The following is a 13,579-nucleotide window of genomic DNA, read 5'->3' on the forward strand; positions in this document are numbered from 1 at the left end:
GTGAGCGCCGACCATCGGAATAACGGCGCTGGTTGGCTGTGGAAGTGCCTATCAGAGCCAGCGGCCCTCAGGCTGTATTCAGCTTCCAGATACTTACCGTATTTATCGCGGTATAACGCGCTCCCGCGTATACCGCGCACCCCTAATGTTGCCCCGAATCCTGCGGGAAAAAAGTTTTTTTTGTACTTACAGTTTTGGTGTCTTGCGCGGCGTCCATCGGCGGCCTCGTCGGGTCCGGCATCCGCCTGCGGCTTTGGGTATCCTCTTCGTCGGGTACGGGTCCTTCTGCGGCTTCCGGGGGTCCTCTACGTCGGGTCCGGGGTTCGTCTGCGGCTTCGGGTGTCCTCTTCGTCGGGTCCGGGTCCTTCTGCGGCTTCCGGGGGTCCTCTACGTCGGGTCCGGGGTTCGTCTGCGGCTTCGGGTGTCCTCTTCGTCGGGTCCGGGTCCTTCTGCAGCTGCCGGGGGTCCTCTTCGTCGGGTCCGGGGTCCGTCTGCGGCTTTGGGTGTCCTCTTCGTCGGGTCCTTCTGCGGCTGCCGGGGGTCCTCTTCATCGGGTCCGGGGTCCGTCTGCGGCTTCGGGTGTCCTCTTCGTCAGGTACGGGTCCTTCTGCGGCTTCCGGGGGTCCTCTTCGTCGGGTCCGGGGTCCTTCTGCGGCTGCCGGGGGTCCTCTTCGTCGGGTCCGGTGTCCTTCTGCGGCTTCGGGTGTCCTCTTCGCCGGGTCCGGCGTCTTTCTGCGGCGTCCTCGCGTCCTCCCCGATCGTTTCCCGCGCCGAGTTTGAATACTGCGCCGACATATACCGAGCGCAGTACACTCGTGTATCGTCGGGCAGGCTCGGCAACTCTCCCGCTGACGTCCCGTACACTCAGGACGTCAGCGCGAGAAGCGCCGAGACTGCCCGAAGATACACGAGTGTACTGCGCTCGGTATATGCCGGCGCAGTATTCAAACTCGTGGCGGGAAAGCGGGTATCGGCGTATACCGCGCACCCACGATTTTGCCCTGATTTTCAGGGCAAAATAGTGCGCGGTATACGCCGATAAATACGGTATCTAAAGGACGTACGGGGGGTGCGTTCCTTGGATAAGACTGACAGGCGTCTCAGCCAATCAGGTTCACCGGTTCTGGTTACTGGTAACCTGATTGGCTGAAGCGTCATCGAGGGCGGGAGAAGACATCGAGGGACGTGGAAGGAGGATGGCCGACCCCAGAAAGGTAAGAAAATTTTGAGCACCAGCCGCCACTGGTCAGGGGAGAGAGGAGCCGATCGGATGTGTCTCCTCTTCACTCCCATCCCATACGAGAGAGGAGGGGGGGGGAAGAGAGAATAATGCCGGCTCTGATGTTACTGGTTATTAGACGCCATGCGGCTCTAGAAACCAGTCCAGTGGCCAGAAATCGAGTCGGGTGGAGGAGGAGCCGGAGCCAGCGCTACGGCGGCTCAGTCCATCCCTGTCCCCTGCACTCAAGACTTGTCCCAGTGTCCATTTATTTTAAATGGGGGGGCACAGTCTAATGTTGGGGGGGGGGCATGTCCCCCTCTAGCCCCCCTAGTGACACCACTGCAGTAGAGATCTCCGCCATTTAATAGGAAATAAAAAAATTCTGCAGCTTTGAGGTGCGGCCGCACACATCACCTCCTTGACTTCCTTCTCAGAGGAATATTTGCACATATTGGCCCGGATTCAGGTAGATTTGCCCCTTTCTTGCGGAGGCGCAGGGCAACGTTTTTGCCCTGCGCCCCCGCAAATTTACTGCGCTACCCGCGATTCACAGAGCAGTAGCTCCGTAAATTGCGTGTTCGCTGTGTAAACTTGCCCTGCGCAAGGGCGCCTAATGTAAATGATCCCGTAGGGGGCGGGAATCATTTAAATTAGGCGCGCTCCCGCGCCGAGCGTAGAGCGCATGCTCCGTCGGGAAACTTTCCCGACGTGCATTGCGGCAAATGACGTCGCAAGGACGTCATTTGCTTCAAAGTGAACGTGAATAGCGTCCAGCGCCATTCACGAATCACTTACGCAAATTACGTAAAATTTGAACGTCGCGACGCGGGAACGACGGGTATACTTTAGCATTGGCTGCCCCTGCTATTAGAAGGGGCAGCCTTACGCTAAACACGCCGTACGGAAACGACGTAAATTGCGTACGCAGGGCTCGCGCAACATTGTGAATCGGTGTTAGTATGCAATTTGCATACTATACACTGAGCACAATGGGAGCGCCCCCTAGCGGTCATCGCAAGAATGCAGCCTACGATATGACTGGCGTAAGAGCCTTATGCCGCGCAGATTTTAGGCTGCAGTCGGCGTTACGATGTTCCTGAATCAGGAGCATTCGTAACGCCGAAGCAAGTAAGCAATTGCGCTGTGTAACCTATGGTTACACAGGCGCAATTGCTTCTTGAATCTGGGCCACGGACTTGGGGTGACTTTCACAGCTTCCAATGTCCTAGCTAGAGCAGAATCGGGTGATGATCGTTATCCTCCTGGGAGCCGATCTCTCATTCTCTCCTATACTGGTACCTGGCCATAGAAAACAATGACGGCCCATCTCCAGGATTGATAATAGGGATTGTGGGGGCTGAGAAGGTTCCGGTAGGTGTGGAATTTTTTTAGGGGGCACGTTGGAGAACAGAGGACACAGAGTTGAAGGTGAGTACAGCTGTCATGTTCATTCTCGGTAAAGGGAACCTGTACTTACTTCACAAACCCAATCATACAAACAAATCATAATGTAGCGCTACCCCCCCCCCCCTAACAAATATAGTGGCTGTCTGTCCCCGCAACAGAGGCGGCTCTTTAGTTATGCGATCGCCTTAGGCCTCACCCTGAGAAGGGCCTTGCGCGATTGCCTAATTTGCCTTTCAGGTCAGTGTGTGGGACTTGCAAGCCGGCGGGGTGAGCAGGCGGCGGGCGCACTGCACACAGCTGCAGACTGAGCCACCGGCCGCGGTCCGTGGCGGCAGACGAGGGATACAACACGTTACTTTAGGATCTCATCTTGACTCAGGCTGAGTCCAATAGCAAGCTCCACCGCCGTGGCGCCATCCTCCTAGCCTTTCCACTAAAGTCGACGCCCCCAGCGCATGGCGGGAGTTGTAGTTCTCCCACAACACGGACACCCAGACTTCAACCCTCTGGTGCCTGCTCTCTGCAGAGACTACAACTCCCAGATTGCACTGCAGGGCACTCAGAGAACGTCACGTGTCCCTTCTCCTGCTGCCTTTAGTAGGGGACCGAGGTGAGGAGCGTGAGATCGTGAACACGGATTGCCAATCCCCTTCCCCCTTTCCCAGCCTCCGCCGCTCTCATCCTAACAGCAGAGTGGAGCGTGAGAGGGAGAAGAGCACCGGATTGGTTGCTAGCCTGGTCTTTGAGCAGCCAATCCTCCGGGGCTGAAGTGGTTAAGAAACTGAGAATTTTTATTTATTTATTAAGCTTAATGGGCCAGATTCACGTAGCCCGGGCGCAGTGTAACGTAACCGATTTAGGTTACACCGCCGCAAATTTTCGGGCTAAGTGACCGATCCACAAAGCACTTACCTGGAAATTTGCGGCGGTGTATCCTAAATCCGTCCGGCGCAAGGCGGGCCAATTCAAATGGGGCGGGTACCATTTAAATTAGGCGCGCTCCCTCGCCGGACGTACTGCGCATGCTCCCGACGCAAATTTCACGACGCGCCGACGTTTTGTGAATCGCGACGTGAAAAAAAGACTTGCGCCGGGAAAATTTTTTTTTAAAAAATTCAAAAGCGACGCGGGAAAGACGGGTATACTTTTACATGGTGTACTAATTTTACACTTTGTAAAAGGCGCCCTATCTTTGCGACGGCAAACTAACACTTGCGGCGACGTAACTACGGGAGGGATACGCCGTCGTATCCCTTTTGTGAATCTGGGCCTTAATCTTTAGCAATACTTGCTACATGGCAGAAATCTAAGATAATGGAATATAGAATAAGATACAATATAGAGAATCCTAGAAGGGGCGGGGTTTTGTGCTGTGATAGTCCTCTATGAATGCAGAAAGTTTGGAGTTTCTAAGATGCTTTTAATATATATAAAATCTCCAGCGTCCCGAAGCGAGATGTCTATTTAGCAATGAGCGAGAAACGTCTACTGGTCATAGAAGGGAAGATCGAGGCTGGAGGTCATTCCGGGACACAATCCGAGTCTAAATTCCGACAAGAAAAGTCCGATGGGAGCTTTTGGTTGGAAATTACGACCGTGTGTAGGCTCCATCTGGCTTTTTCTGTCGGAATTTCCACCCAAGTACGAGACGAGGCTCTGTCTTGAGGGTCAAGCAGGAATGAATCTTTATTGAAAGCAATACAAGTTTTATACACAGTCAAAAGAGGAGGTGCCTACCGATTGCTCATATTACTCAGGAAATACACCTGTGACCAGAAACCTAATTAACATGAGCTCATTAAAGGGGAGGTTCACCCTAAAAACTATTTTTTTTATTACAATGGCCCCCCACATTCCAATACGATTAAGGCTATTATTATTTTTTTGAAGCTGTACATACCTTTGTACAGCATATTCACCCGTTGTGAGTCCCGCGGGAGTGGGCATTCCTCACATGTCTGTGATTGACATTTTGACCAAAAACGAGCTCCCCCCCGTCGCGTAAGCCGCGTCACGATTGGCGAAAGTAGGCGAGTCGGCGCTATACTGCGCATGCGCATCGCCGTTCGGCTCCTTTCGCCAATCGTGACGCGGCTTACGCGACGGGGGGGAGCTCGTTTTTGGTCAAAATGTCAATCACAGACATGTGAGGAATGCCCACTCCCGCGGGACTCACACGGGTGAATATGCTGTACAAAGGTATGTACAGCTTCAAAAAAATAATAATAGCCTTAATCGTATTGGAATGTGGGGGGCCATTGTAATAAAAAAAATTGTTTTTAGGGTGAACCACCCCTTTAACTTATCCCTTTTGACAGCCTAGATCAGTGGTCATCAACCCTGTCCTGCGGGGCCCACTAACAGGCCAGGTTTTATGTATCACCTTGGGGGAGATGCAGTCTAGAATACTGTAATCACTGAGGAGCAAATGATATCAGCTGTCATGTATTTCAGTTATCTTGCAAACCTGGCCTGTTAGTGGGTCCTGCAGGACAGGGTTGATGACCTCTGGCCTAGATGACTCAGAGACATGGGGCCAGATCCACAAACGAGTTACGCTGGCGTATCTATTGATACGCCGCGTAACTTCTAATTTGCTCCGGCGTATCTTTGTTTTGTATCCACAAAACAAGATACGCCTGAAGCTGTGCTAGATCCGACTGGCGTACGTCTTAGTACGCCGTCGGATCTAAGGTGCATATTTACGCTGGCCGCTAGGTGGCGTTTCCGTCAATTTCCGCATCGAGTATGCAAATTAGCTAGATACAGCGATCCACGAAAGTACATCCGGCCGGCGCATTTTTTTTACGTAGTTTCCGTAAGGCTTTTTTTCGGCGTATAGTTACCCCTGCTATATGAGGCGTACTCAATGTTAAGTATGGTCGTCGTTCCCGCGTCGAATTTTGAATTTTTTACGTCGTTCGCGATTACGTCATTTACGTCGGGTCAAGACGTATTAACATAAAACACGCCCCCATCACATTCATTTGAATTGCGCGCCCTTACGCCGCCAAAGTTACACTACGCCGCCGTAAATTATGGCGCAAATTCTTTGAGGATAAGGAAAATACGCTGTAAGTTACGGCGGCGTAGTGTATCAGAGATACGCTACGCCGGCCGCAACAATGCGTCATGCTACGTGGATCTGGCCCATGACCTTTAGGCCAGACTTGCCTCTTGTAGCTCAGAAAACACAATCAACACAGAACTCCTTCACACAATAGCAGAGTTAATTAACACAGCAATGGGGATCTAATGACTCTTACATTGAACTTCCTGGAATTCCCATATTAGGAGTTATACTTCCTGGGCAGAGCCCTCACAGTGTACAGGGGATAAAATCTTCATATTTCTTGAGATGTTGTTTATGAATATTACTGTCCCATTTGAAGTAATCCAATCATATTCTAAGAGTCCATTATTTTCTTGCTCACCCTGCGCCCCTAGTAGACACAGGGTGACTTAGACATAAGAGGTGCATGGGGAGCTGAAACAAGGGTACCCCATACTTTCCCGTCACAGCGTATATTAAGGATAGTTATCACAGTGGGGTAGATTCAGGTACATTTGCGCTTTTTTTGCGGAGGCGCAGGGCAACGTTTTTGCCCTGCGCCCCCGCAAATTTTCTGCGCTACCCGCGATTCACGGAGCAGTAGCTCCGTAAATTGCGTGTGCGCTCCGGCAAAATGCCCGGCGTAAGCGCGCGCAATTTAAATGATCCCGTAGGGGGCGGGAATCATTTAAATTAGGCGCGTTCCCGCACCGATCGTAGAGCGCATGCTCCGTCGGGAAACTTTCCCGACGTGCATTGCGGCAAATGACGTCGCAAGGACGTCATTTGCTTCAAAGTGAACGTGAATGGCGTCCAGCGCCATTCACGATTCACTTACGCAAACTACGTAAAGTTCAAATTTCGCGACGCGGGAACGACGGGTATACGTAACATTGGCTGCCCCTGCTAATAGCAGGGGCAGCCTTACGCGAAAACCGCCGTACGCAAACGACGTAAACTGCATACGCAGGGCTCGCGTAACATTGTGAATCGGCGTTAGTATGCAATTTGCATACTATACGCTGAGCACAACGGGAACGCCACCTAGCGTTTATCGCAAGAATGCAGCCTAAGATATGCAGGCATAAGAGCCTTATGCCCGCATATTTTAGGCTGCAGTCGGCGTAACGAGGTTCCTGAATCAGGAGCATTCGTTACGCCAACGCAAGTAAGCAATTGCGCTGCGTAACTATGGTTACGCAGGCGCAATTGCTCTCTGAATCCAGGCCAGTGTTATTAGCTATTTATTTAAAGTGGAGTTCCACCCTAAAAACGAACTTTCCCTCAATAGCTTGCATTTAATTAACCCCTTCCATACCGGGGGGCATTTTCACCCCCTTCTTGCCCAGACCAATTTTTAGTTTTCAGCGCTGTTGCACTTTGAATGACAATTGCGCGGTCGTGCAACACTGTACCCAAACTAAATCTTTATGTTTTTTTTCCCCCCACAAATATAGCTTTCTTTTGGTGGTATTTGATCATCTCTGCGGTTTTTATTTTTTGCGCTATAAACAAAAGAAGAGCGACAATTTTTTTTTTTAAAAAAACACAATATTTTTTACTTTTTTATTTAATAAATATTACAATTTAAAAAAAAAAAAAAAAATTTCCTCAGTTTAGGCCGATACCTATTCTTCTACATATTTTTGGTAAAAAAAATCGCAATAATCGTATATTGATTGGTTTGCGCAAAAGTTATGGGCCCAGATTCTCAAAGGGCTTACGACGGCGCAATGCCATGTACGCTGTCGTAAGTCCTAATCTGGGCCGTCGTATCTATGCGCCCGTTTCTTAGAATCAGTTACGCATAGATATCCATTAGATCCGACAGGTGTAAGTCTCTTATGCTGTCGGATCTTAAATGCAATTTTTTTTTTCCTGCTAGGTGTCGCCTCCGTCGTTTTCCCCGTTGAGTATGCAAATTAGCTAAATACACGAATTCCCGAACTTACGCGCGAGCGACGCAGTGAAGTTAAGATGTTTACGTTAGGTTTGCGCGGCGTAAAGTTGCCCCTGCTATATGAGGGGCAACCAATGTTAAGTATGGCCGTCGTTCCCGCGTCGAAATTTTTAAATTTACGTCGTTTGCGTAAGTCGTCCGTGAATGGGGCTGGACGCCATTTACGTTCACGTCGAAACCAATGACGTCCTTGCGACGTCATTTGGAGCAATGCACCCTGGGATATTTTTCAGACGGCGCATGAGCAGTACGTTCGGCGCCGTAACGCGCTTAATTTAAATGCTCCACGCCCCCTACCCGGCTAATTTGAATTAGGTGGGCTTGCGCCGGGTGATTTACGCTACGCCGCCGCAACTTTACAGGCAAGTTCTTTGTAAATAAAGCACTTTCCCGTAAAACTTGCGGCGGCGTAACGTAAATCAGATACGTTACGCCCGCACAGTTTTACACCCATATACGAGAATCTGGGCCATAGTGTCTACAAAATAGGTGATAGATTTCTGGCATTTTTATTTTACAATTTTTTTTACTAGTATTGGCGGCGATCTGCGATTTTTTTATTGTGACCGTGACATTGCGGCGAACACATCGGACACTTTTGACACATTTTTGGGACCATTCGCATTTATACAGCGATTAATGCTATAAATATGCACTATTACTGTGTAAATGTGACTGGCAGGGAAGGGGTTAACCACTAGGGGGCGCTGATGGGGTTAAAATGTTCCCTAAAGTGTGTTCTAACTGTAGGGGGGAGGGGACTCACAAGGGGAGGAGACCGATGTGTGTTCCTCTGTACTGGGAACACACATCGGTCTCCTCGCCTCTGACAGGAGGTGGATCTGTGTGTTTACACCCCATCATTACACACACAGATCCACACTCCTGCCGTGATCACCGGCAATCGCGCCCGCCGGGCACCTGCGCCGGGTCATGAGCGGTGCAAGCCCTAGATCGCCGGGAACAAAGGACGTCATATGACGTCCACCCGGACGGAGGGAGGGTTCCTGCCGGCGTCATTTTACAATGCGCCTGTAAGGAAGGGGTTAAAAAAATATATATATATTATTATTTTTTTACTCATTTCTATATTGCTGTTGCTAGGCAGAAATCGAAATCTGCCTTCTTCCTAGTCCGCAGTGGATGCACTTCCTGTCCTACCCCCCATTGCCTCCTGGGAAATTTCCCAGGAGTCTCTCTGTGGGCAGGGGAATCATTCTGAGTTTTATTATACTGTGGATTCTGTTATCAGTGGGGTAGATTCACGTAGCTTTTACGGCGGCGTATCTCCAGATACGCCGCCGTAATTTGAAATCCGCGCCCGCGTAGCGTTACGCCGATTCTCAAAGGCAGATACGCTAAAAAAATAGGCTTCCTCCGCCGACGTAACTTGAATGCGGCGGCATAGAATTGTGTGCAATATTACGTTGGCCGCTAGGGGTGCTTCCGTTGTTTTCGGCGTAGAATATGCAAATTACCTAGATACGCCGATTCACAAACGTACGTGCGCCCGGCGGTAGTTTTTTACGTCGTTTGCGTAAAGGCTTTTTTTTGCGTAAGGTTGCTCCTGCTATTAGGAGGCGCAGCCAATGTTAAGTATGGACGCCGTTCCCGCTTCGAAATTTGAATTATTTACGTCGTTTGCGTAAGTCGTTCGCGAATAGGGCTGGACGCAATTTACGTTCACGTCGAAACCAATAATATCGTTGCGCCGTACTTGGAAGCAATGCACACTGGGATATGTACACGGACGGCGCATGCGTTCGTCCGTACAAAATTTCAATCACGTCAGGTCATCATACATTTGCATAAAACACGCCCCCCTTCCACATTTGAATTACGCGCGCTTCCGCCGGCCCCATTTACGCCAGGCCGCCGCGACTTACGGAGCAAGTGCTATGTGATTACTGCACTTGCTCCTGTAAGTTGCGGCGGCGTAGCGTAAATACGGTACACTGCGCCGCCGTAAGCTAAAGCGCAGCTACGTGAATCTACCCCAGTGTTGTCATAACAACGGGGCGGGACGCTCCTCCGTTGCCACCCGTTGTCATGTCAACGTAACAAACAAACCGCGCTACGATTGGGGGGCTACTAGTATGTTTAATGGAATGTATAATAGAATTGTATTTAGCTTGCAAAAAAAAATAAAAAATTCTGACCGGAACTTCGCTTTAAGCGCTTTGCACTTTGATACCAGTCACCTTCTTTATTATTGTTTATTAGCTAGATTCAGAGAGGTTTACGCTGGCGTATCAGTAGATACGCCGTCGTAACTTTGAATCTGCGCCGTCGTACATTTAAGTGTATTCTCAAATTGAGTTACACTTAAATGTTGCTAAGATACGACCGCCTGTGCCGTCGTATCTTAGCTGTCAAGTTCCGCCGGCCGCTCGGGGCGTGAACGCTGATTTACGCCTAGAAAGCGTAAATCAGCACGATACGCAGATTCACGACCATCGCAGTAAAGATACGCCGTTTACGTAAGGCGTTTTCCGGCGTAAAGTTAGTCGAACAAATAGCTGGCCTAGCCAATGTAAAGTATGGACGTCGTTCCCGCGTTGAAATTTGAAAATGTTTACGTCGTTTGCGTAAGTCGTCCGTGAATGGGGCTGGACGTAATTTACGTTCACGTCGAAACCAATACGCCCTTGCGGCGTACTTTGGAGCAATGCACACTGGGATATGTCCACGGACGGCGCATGCGCCGTTCGTTAAAAACGTCAATCACGTTGGGTCACGAATCATTTACATAAAACACGCCCCCCTGTTCCTCATTTGAATTAGGTGTGCTTAGGCCGGCCCATTTACGCTGCGCCTCCGTAACTTAGGAGGCAAGTGCTTTGTGAATACAGCACTTGCCTCTCTGACTTACGGCGGCGTAGCGTAAATACGATACGCTACGCCGGCTCAAACATACGCCGACCTACGTGAATCTAGCTACCGTATTTATTGGCGTATACCGCACACTTTTTTGCCCTGAAAATCAGGGCAAAATCGTGGGTGCGCGGTATACGCCGATACCCGCTTTCCCGCGCCGAGTTTTGAATACTGCGCCGACATATACCGAGCGCAGTACACTCGGGTATAGTCGTCCAGTCTCGGCTCCTTCCGCGCTCACGTCCTGGATGTACAGGACGTGAGCGCGAGAGTTGCCGAGCCTGCCCGACAATACACGAGTGTACTGCGCTCTGTATATGTCGGCGCAGTATTCAAACTCGGCGCGGGAAACGAGCGGGGAGGATGCCGCAGAAGGACGCCGGACCCGACGAAGAGGACACCCGAAGCCGCCGAAGGATGCCGCACCCAACGAAGAGGACACCCGAAGCCGCAGACAAACCCCGGACCCGACGAAGAGGACACCCGAAGCCGCCGAAGGACGCCGGACCCGACGAAGAGGACACCCGAAGCCGCAGACAAACCCCGGACCCGACGAAGAGGACACCCGAAGCCGCCGAAGGACGCCGGACCCGACGAAGAGGACACCCGAAGCCACAGACGGACGCCGGACCCGACGAGGCTGCCGATGGACGCCGCGCAAGACACCAAAACTGTAAGTACAAAAGAAACTTTTTTCCACAGGATTCGGGGCCACTTTAGGGGTGCGCGGTATATGCGGGAGCGCGTTATACCGCGATAAATATGGTATATGTTGCGATTTGCTTGCCGTATACATAGAAGCCTTGTCCCCGGGATTATTTGCACCTTTGATATCAGTCACTCTGTTGTTGGATTTATTTGCATTGTATCTACATAATGTACATCTACCTGTAGCAGTAAATTATTTTATCTTGCTGGGAACAGCGCAGCACCAACCCCCCCACTTTAATTCCCCCCCCCCCCCGACACATTGTTGTTGCAGAACAAACTTTATTATTCCAAGCACAAATATTCAAAAAGGACTAAATGTGTTTATAGAATAAGCCTATTATACTTCAAACTTATAAAATAACAACCCCCCCCCCCCGTCTATCTCCCAGGCCCATGTACTGCACAGTGCGGGTACAACTGACCTGATGGCGGGGTGCATGCATATTTCATGTCACTCCTGTAACATAGATTCCACTGTAGTTATTATAAAGCAACGCCGGGCTCATCACCCTATACATTATTCTCTCAGATTTATCTTGCTTGCATACCATGTATAATTCATGACAACGATGAACCTTTCCCGAGACTCGATCCTGCAAACTGCCGCAAAGATTTCCTTCTCCGCACTCCCAGGCAGGTTTGTTCATTTCAACTTTCATTTAATGGCTGAACTTGAACTGTTAATTTTTCTCTTCATTTTCCATTGTTAACTGGCGGCCAAGGTTTCTTTTCGACGATCTTTTGTTCTCCAGCACTTATATACAGTACATCATAACTTCATACAATAGGGCAGGCTATGCAAAGCATTACGGAGATGTGCCGCGAGAATCATCCGAAATAACAAAACATGAAGCCACCTGTGAGTTCCGTTACAATGGAGGAGAACGGATCACATTGAGGCCCCATTGTTCTGTCCTTTCAGTCAGTTTTGGAGCTTCAGTTGGACAAGGACACACTCGCTCGCCGCCATCCAAGAAATTGAAAACCGATATAAAAGAGAGAAAATATTTCCAAACTGAGAGATCTATCTGCAAATGTATTAAAAAATAACAATGTTACCATTTCATGATCTCTGGTTAGAGAATGATGAATAACGAGACATTTACAATATAAATGAAGGACATGGAGACAATGGAGAATCTCACTGCCACTCCGTACCAAAGGGAAGAGAAATTCCGCAGTAGATGGGATTCTTGGGCGTTCATTTCCTTCCCTCCTAGAGCTGAGGCATCCAACCAAAGTAGGGTAGGCTTAAGGGCATTGGAGGTGGCCTCTTGGCTTCCCATACTTGGTTGGGTCTCCAATGAGAACGTAAAGATTTGTCACACAATATCTATAATTGGAATTTCTGATTTTGCACCCCCCCCTGTGCTCCCCATTTCCACCCCAGGTACCATTCCCTCAGCTTCTGAGGCTATGCTTTCACATTAGGCTTCTGTAACGGAATGACCCGTGACACCCAGAGAGAGAGAGTGAGAGAGAGACTTGTAAAGCGCAACACATGCGAACTGAATGGCCTCTGGGCGCTGTTTTCATTTCATGGGTAAGGAACCCCTTGACCTCAGAAGAGATGGGTTTTAATCTTTCTCCTGAAGGCCAAGTGGTCCGACTCCAGTCGGATGGTGGTTGGTAGTGCATTCCACAGGCGAGGTCCCTGGACTGCAAATCTTCGATCTCCTTTGGACTTGTATCTGGCCTTGGGTATCTGGAGGAGGTTTTGATTGGTGGATCGCAGAATGCGATTGGGGTTGTGGGCTTTTATTTTTTCACATAGATATTGGGGGGCGTTGCCTTGAATACACTTATGTATTAGGCAGAGTGCCTTGAAAGTGATTCTGTCTTTTACTGGCAACCAATGAAGGGATCTCAGTAAAGGGATCTCAGTGAAGGGATCCCAATGAAGGGTTCTCAGTGAAGGGATCTCAGTAAAGGGATCTCAGTGAAGGGTTCTCAGTGAAGGGATCTCAGTAAAGGGATCTCAGTGAAGGGCTCTCAGTGAAGGGATCTCAGTGAAGGGTTCTCAGTGAAGGGATCTCAGTGAAGGGTTCTCAGTGAAGGGATCTCGGTGAAGGGATCTCAGTGAAGGGATCTCAGTGAAGGGATCTCGGTGAAGGGATCTCAGTGAAGGGATCTCAGTGAAGGTGAGATTGATTCCCATGTTTTTTTCCGTATTTTGAACGACTTGCAGACGAGTGATTTGGTATTTGGGGAGTCCTAGATATAGGGCATTTGCGTAGTCCAGTCTGGAATTGATGATTGTTCCCACCACGACTGCAATGTCCTCTTTCGGGATAAAGGGCGCGAGTCTGCGTAGTAGGCGCAGCAGATGGTGGGATCCGCTGACTACTGA

This window comes from Rana temporaria, chromosome 3 (genome assembly GCF_905171775.1).
Source record: "Rana temporaria chromosome 3, aRanTem1.1, whole genome shotgun sequence".
Lineage (NCBI taxonomy): Eukaryota > Metazoa > Chordata > Amphibia > Anura > Ranidae > Rana > Rana temporaria.